Raw genomic sequence first — 7,333 nt, 5'->3', positions numbered from 1 at the left:
GTATGGATTTTTTTTTTTTTAAGTTCTGTGGGTGGCTCTTTGTTTATAAACTATTAATTAATGATGCCTTGATCACACCAATAATGCCTGTTGGGGAGGGGAAAGATGTTGGGCTGGTATTGTTTGTCAGGAGTTTGCAAACATTCAGGGATTAAAGTCTTACTCCTGTAAGGAGCCTGAGGCAAACAGGTTCCCTGGGCTGCAGGAGCAGGGCTCAGGGGCTGCAGATGGAGGATGCTGACCTCGCTGCTTGTGGCACAAGTGTTCTGTTCCTGAATCACAGAGCACATGGACAAAGGCTAATTTGTGATAGCTTCAGGCCAAATTCATCTAGCCCAAAGAACATTTAATTTTCTTTTAGTAATATTAATCAATGAAATAATTCAGGCATTTTCTGAAACGAAAAGCTCAGTTGGCTGATACTGCTTAGATACAAATAAGGAAGAAATTAACTGGGGCTTATGCTATAAGGTTTTCCTCTATAGTTTTTTTACTTGAAATCCAGTCATGTATAAAATTTTCAGATTGTTTTTGTTTTGGTGGTTTGTTGTTGTTTTTTCTTTTTAATCCAGTATTATAGGCAGTGGGTGACACCAACGAATGTTGTTTCTAGTGCAACATGCTTTTTTCCCCATAGGACTGCTGGTACTGTTCATAAATTGTACAGCAAGAGCTCATCTCAGGCCTCAAGCTAGCAGATAAACCACTCACCACCAACCACACTGGTTTTCCTGAAAATTGAACGTGATTTGTTCCCTTCATGGAGGCCACTAGTGCATCAGTTGTGCACAGAATTTTTCCTGAATACTGGGGATATTTTTCTGGTGTTTTTCCATGATAAATTACTAAAGAGAGCAAAACAGCATGGCACACAAAGTTTCTCCAGACCTCCAGCATGATTTCTTTATGTGTAATTTTTTCACCTTCATGTGCCAATATGTGATATAATTCTACGGGGAAAATATGCCTGTAATCCTTATTGCTATTTCCACAGCCCTTGGAAAGATTTTTTTCATTGCCCCTTAGTTATTGTCATATCACCAGGCAATAAACTTATTTTTCTGCTATAAATGCAAAATTAAAGTTAAAATAAATGGTCCGTTTATACTTGTAGGCACCATCAAAAATTTTTTTGTTCAGTATTTTGGTTAATTTAAGACCACTTACATAATAGGGAAGAAGGTGCTGTGCAAATTACCTCTTTCTTCAGTTGAGAATTCTACTCCCACATAACCTCTCCAATGTGCCAGTTTTTTCCATGCCTACCATGACTCCCACAGGCTCTAGGCAGAAAATGGTGAACTGTGAATGACTTTCCACCCATTTAGAGATTCTGTCAAGTCTGAGTAATGATCACTTCCATTCTGCAAACAGCTGCAACAAGGAATGTATTAGGTTGCTAAAGATTTTCCTGACTAATAATCTCTCTGCATTTCCTCTATGTATGGCAGAGTGAGACTGTCATTGGTATAGTATAAAATGCTCTAGAGTTTGATTTTTATATAAAGATATAAAGCAAGGTTATTTTTTATTGTCTACATATGGAATACATGTATTTAAACTATAGAATTTAAAAGATGCTCTTGAGATTTCATATTAAAATAACTATAATATAATATTAATTATAATGGCAACAACTGTAACAATATTAAAATAAATTTTTGTGGGGAAGCAAAATAAATCAGTGCTACTTGCATTATTTGGCAACTTGCTAACTTGTCCTAAACCACACACTAATCTTTAACTATCCCGGTGAAGCTCAGTGAAAATGTATTTTTCAAGCTGGGAGAAGTCCCTGCATGAGGAGGAGGCCAATGCCCAGTGTTTGTCTCCCTGATTAGCTGTCTCTAAACCAGTTAAACTGTGCAGCACTCTTGTAAGGCTCTTAGGCCTGTGCCTTATTTGCTTGACCCGGGCATGGGGTGTTTCACTCCATTTTCAGGCATGCTTTACAAAGACGTTTCATAGTACTTGTTAGCATAACACACTGGACAACACACATGAGAATAATTGTCCCATTAAGAAAAATGGCAAAGGTTTTATTAGTTTAGAATTAAACCTAGCAAAATGTAATGCATAAGGAAATACAGAATGCAAACAAATTTTAATGGTAAAGCTTGTTCTTCTACATCAGCTGAGAAAACTATTAATCTCTTCCAAAAAATTCTGCTAAATAAAATTGTCAGCATAATTCACTTGCTTATGAATTGTTGTCCTTTCTCCTGTGGATGTAGTATGACCTACTAAGGTGACCTTTCATGAGTTAAGACATTGTCTATCTTTGATGCTGCCTATGTAATCTTCATGTGTTAAAAACAGATATGGTTGTTTTAATTGTTAGACTGAAATTCCTATCCCTAAAGCCAGACAACTGAATGTTGTAAGTTTCTTTTGCTGTCTCAGTACAAAATGTTTGTTAGTCGCTTTAGCAAAATATACCTTAAAAAATATTTCAAAGCTTCTCAATGTCATTTTCAGGGAACATTAATTCACTTCACTGATTTAATGCTTTCCTTTTTTTTTTTTTATCAATTAGCAGAGCATTCTAGGTCCTTGCCTCCACAGACATAGAGTGGCAGTCAAGAAGCTTTAAAGTTGCATTACTTTATAAAAAGAGATTGCATTACATTATTTCATTTTCAATATGCAAGGGATACTTGTATAAAGTTGCCATTTTGTCATCCTTAGGCAGACTGGGGGTTCTCTGTGAATAGTGCTGGTGACATCAATGACATAAGTGAAATGTTGATTACCTGAGTTATAAGTATGGGAATCTGACCTTAGGACTTCATTGTTCTACTCTTCATCCACATTGTAACCTTACATCTCCTTTCCATGCATTATGTAGCCATGGAAAATTGAAAGTAGCATATATCAAGCCATACACAGACTAGGAAAGAGCTTGCTGGGTCATCTGCTCTGTCATCATCTTCCAGAGAAGAATCATTGCTCTTTTAATGGGAAAACACAGAAGATGGTCCAGGCTCTGCAAATATGTTCCGCAGTCTGAAGGTAGGTAGCTATCAGAGACGAATCTCCTGAGATAATTGTGGCATTTCTAGTTAAGAATTCTGTTTTGCTTCATTTTACTGTCAAATTTACTATGGCAATCACTTTGTGTTTCTTAAGATAGACGAATCTTGTGCTATTCTCAGGTGAAGCTGTAAATCCTCTGGCAAGCCATCACCCACTGGCTGACTCAGTGAAGTAGAAGTAAGGAGACTGCTTACCACTACGAGTGGAGGGTTTGCAGTGTGGACATTTTACAAATTACACTGTTTGACCTTCAGCTTGGGTGGTCTGACCAGTCTGCCTAACTCTGTTGATGTGTGGGAGTTGTGCATTGCAGGATTCTGCATGTGTTTATCCCTGAAACCAAGGGAGCACGTTAGTGAAGCTGCATGCACTATGTTGGCTAATAATGCTCCTTCTGCTGGTGATGGAGTTAGTGACTTGAAAGGGATTATGTTTGTTGACAGAGAGCACTTCTGGCTGCCATATAGCCATGCACTCCAGAGGTCTAATTCTGTCCTGATTTACTCCCCATCTGGTTTGTGGCTGTAACTCTTCCAGATGTGCCACATGTTGATAAATATAGTTCTTTTATCAGCGATGAAATTTGAACAGAACTTGGTCTTCTATATGTGCCTGTAGATTTAGTTTAATTTTAGTGATACATTTGGACTTAGGAGGCTGATTTTAAGTACTTGATCTATGCCTAGACCTGTAGCGTGTTTCTTGACAGAATACACAACTATATGAATAAGGCTCTCCAGGTCCCCTGCTTTATTTAAATTAGTGGGTTTTTTCCTTAAAACATTCCATTTCTTGGATAGAACAGTTGCACTGTGAAAAAATAAAAATATATGTGCGAGTATGTATGTGAATGTGTCTATAAAGAAGAATAATAGCGATAAGCTTTTGGCCACCCAAAACCTTCGTGCTCTTTCCCAGTGTTGAATGTCAGGATTGCACAGTGTTGCAGCAAGAACAGAACCATAGTCTGGAACTTTTTCTCTTTTGTAGATAGAGGTTTTTGTAAGGTTTCCTAGTATCTGTTCTTGTTTTTAGGAGTGATGCTACCCATTTGAAACTTTCTTGTGTATACTATAGAGGGCAGCAACATAAGCTGTACTTAAAAAAAAGTCACTGGTTGATAGCTCTTGCTAGCATATGTAAAACCCCTTTTTCCACCTTTAGATGGCTCAGACAGGTAAGAATGGTTCTGGTACTAAACTGTTAATCAATTATATATTTAATCTGTGTCATAATTAATTCTAATTTTATTTTATATGAAAAAATTGTTTTTCCTTTTATGGATGCTTCTCCAAGGCAAAGAAGGAAATGTATCTAGCACGTATTGAAGGAGCTACAATTAAAGTTCCATATTTATTTTTTACAATACTATGGCTGATTTCTGTGTACTTTCTTAATCAATTCAGCATATTTATTATCAATAAGCTTTTGTTACTTTTTGGTCTTCATGTACAAATTCACAGCTTACATCCCACCACTGATAGGCCAGGAAGTTAAGTGAAAATGTGATGGACTTGTAGAACAATGGAAGTGCTTTCAGCAAGGTGCAGAAAAGGTAGTGGCTGTTGAATTTAGCAAAAATATTTTGGTAAATGTATTCTACTTGCTTATGTGTTTTTGTATTGTATTTACTATTTACTTCCCTTTGGTACCCACAGGGTGCTTTGTGCACTACCTGTACAGCCAGGGAGCTTGCAGGCTCACTGCTCTTCTGTATGTGTCCTGAATGCAAAAGGGATTTAATGGAACTGATCTAGTAAGTATAATCCAAAGGAACGAGAATAAAACGTGGTGTCACATAATTCTGAGTTTATGTTTAGATTATGACAAAGATTAACTTTCCTACTCCTTTTCTGCCTGTAAGATGGATATTTTCATTTACACCTTTCTAACAAAAGACTTGATTTACTTAATTACTACACTGAGAGGTACAGCTGCTAATACGGGTGTTGCATCATTCATTCTCTAATTGTAGCTTTCTTCAGAATTTCATAGGGATCTCAGATTTGATAAATCACCTTTTTATTTATTTTGGGGAATATTCCATCACTCTGCAATGTTTGCTTTCTTTTTCTTGTTTTGTTTGTTTTTGTAAAATGTCATCAATATACAAGCAATTTGTAACTAATTTCTCCACGGTAATTTCCTTATGCTGAACAGAGTCATTCTTCAAATACCAGGCTCATTGAACTCATGAAGTAGTTTAAAATACACAGTTAGCTACTTTGAAAGTAATAAACATGTACTGGAAGATTCAAAGATTTTTCTTTTACCCATTCAGTTTTTTCAGCGGTGCTTTGCTTTTTGCCTGGGAATAATATGTTTTCAAATACCTTCAGTAATGAAACTGACAGGTTGCTTTCAACCAAGGCATTTGGTAGGGGCTCATCTGCTCAGGGCAGTGCAGTAGGTGGCTTATTTTCTGCATAGATAACTAGAAAGGGAAATTGGCTGGGTGGACCGCAGCATGGATCTTTGTTTCCCTGTGTAGGGCAAAGATAAGTCTCTTGGCCTCTCTTGTGCCAAATAAGCTGACAAACCTGATGAATGGAAAAGCCTCCTATCTCAGAGTCACAAAAAGCACCGAGGTGAACCTGGCAGATGTTCTGTTGTGAATGCCCTAGAAGTATCAGCTGTGGGCTAAGAGTGGCTGAGCAAATGGCTCACCCTGCAGAGCGCAGCCTTCTGAATGAATGCCAGTACTGGAGCCATGGACCTGTCAGTCAGATGGGTTATCTTTCCTTGGAAAAGAGATGTCAGTGGTAGGATGTATTTGTGATACTTTGAGTTTGCATCTACTTTTTGAGGAGGAATGCCACAAATGTCTGGATTTGACCCTGTTCTCATGTAAAGAGTTAAACCACAGCAATTCTCCTCAAAGTAACTATACTTTCCAAAAAAGCAGTCTTGCTTAGTGTTGGTGTTACTGCCAGCATTTGTATTCTCAGAAGCATCTCTGGCTGCTGTGTGTGCAGATGCAGTACTTTGGTGGACAGATATTAATGGGAGAGGAACTTGGAGCTGCAAATGCATTCCTGAACTTGTTCCACATGATACTCCCAACAGGAAGCTGGAGGAGAGAGAAGCTTGTAATGAAGAATCCGAGTTACGGCTAATCATCAAAGATACTCATAACACCCCAAGCTTAAATACTTCTGTGTGTGCAGTGTTATAAGTAATATGAATTACTATTTTCCAGAAAGAGTAGGGGAAGGAAATGCAACAGTAATTCCTGGGCTTTATTGTATATTTGGGGTTGTAACCTGGTGTAACACAAGCTAAAGCAGATGGGAGAAGCTGGCCAATTTAATACCACCATTAAAAATAAGAAAGCCGAATGGAAGACCTTCATATCTTTTATTTCAGGGTCTGTGTGGTAAAGCAGTCCAAGGCTTTTGCAGAAGACCTGAAAAAAGGAGCTTTACATGAGTTTTGCAATGACTGCAGAAGAAAGATGACAGACTGTGCACACTTGGCTCTGAGGCTCACACCTGTCTTACTTAAGGAGAACTGTATTCATGAAAATGGGGTATTACATCCAGATGAACAATATGTTGTATAGAATATTTTGCCTGCCTGTTTCCTAAGTCTTATATTCTGAACACAAGAGATATCCTTAAAAATATTTGGTCACCTTAGTGTTCCCTTTATAGCCTTACATCCCTTTTCCAATCTTGAGTTTGGTGTATTCCACTTAAACATTTCCCTGTTAATCGCTCACTGAAGTGTAGACTGCACTGTCCCATGTTTCACTTCCTTAGCCCAACCTTCTGCCTGTTGTGCCTGCCTTTGATACTGTAAGCAATGATGACTGAGTGAAGTATTACTCCAGGTGAAGTGTGAGGATAAAACTGGGAGTCAGAATTCTGCTTTGTGTTTCTGGCTATGCTGCTAGCTGACAGGCTTCAGTGTAATCATTTAATGGTAAGAATATTGAAGCAAGGATGTGTAACCCCTCTGCAGACTCTGTAAGGGAGGTGATTATTTTGTAGTTATTCAGCTTTATTCTAACAAATGGGAGAAGACTGGAAGTCAGTTCATTTGGACTGATTAGAACTTGCAGGTGGGAAAGGTCAAGCTGTTGTCTAAGATGGAGAGAGATGCTTTTTTGCCCCTCTACATTTCAGCTGCATTTGGCAAGAGAAGCTGGCTGTTAACACAGGTGCTCAAGAGCATGCCTCTCACTAAATGAGGATCTTCCTCTCAAAGAGATTGTCTTCTTGTAGTAAATTAAAATCCACCATTCACAACCCAGGATATGAGGGTAGATGGCCCTTTTTTTGTTGATAATAATAGC

This window comes from Lichenostomus cassidix, chromosome 19, assembly GCF_008360975.1.
Source record: "Lichenostomus cassidix isolate B80296 chromosome 19, HeHo_3.0, whole genome shotgun sequence".
NCBI lineage: Eukaryota > Metazoa > Chordata > Aves > Passeriformes > Meliphagidae > Lichenostomus > Lichenostomus cassidix.
Note: the sequence above shows the minus strand (reverse complement) of the source record.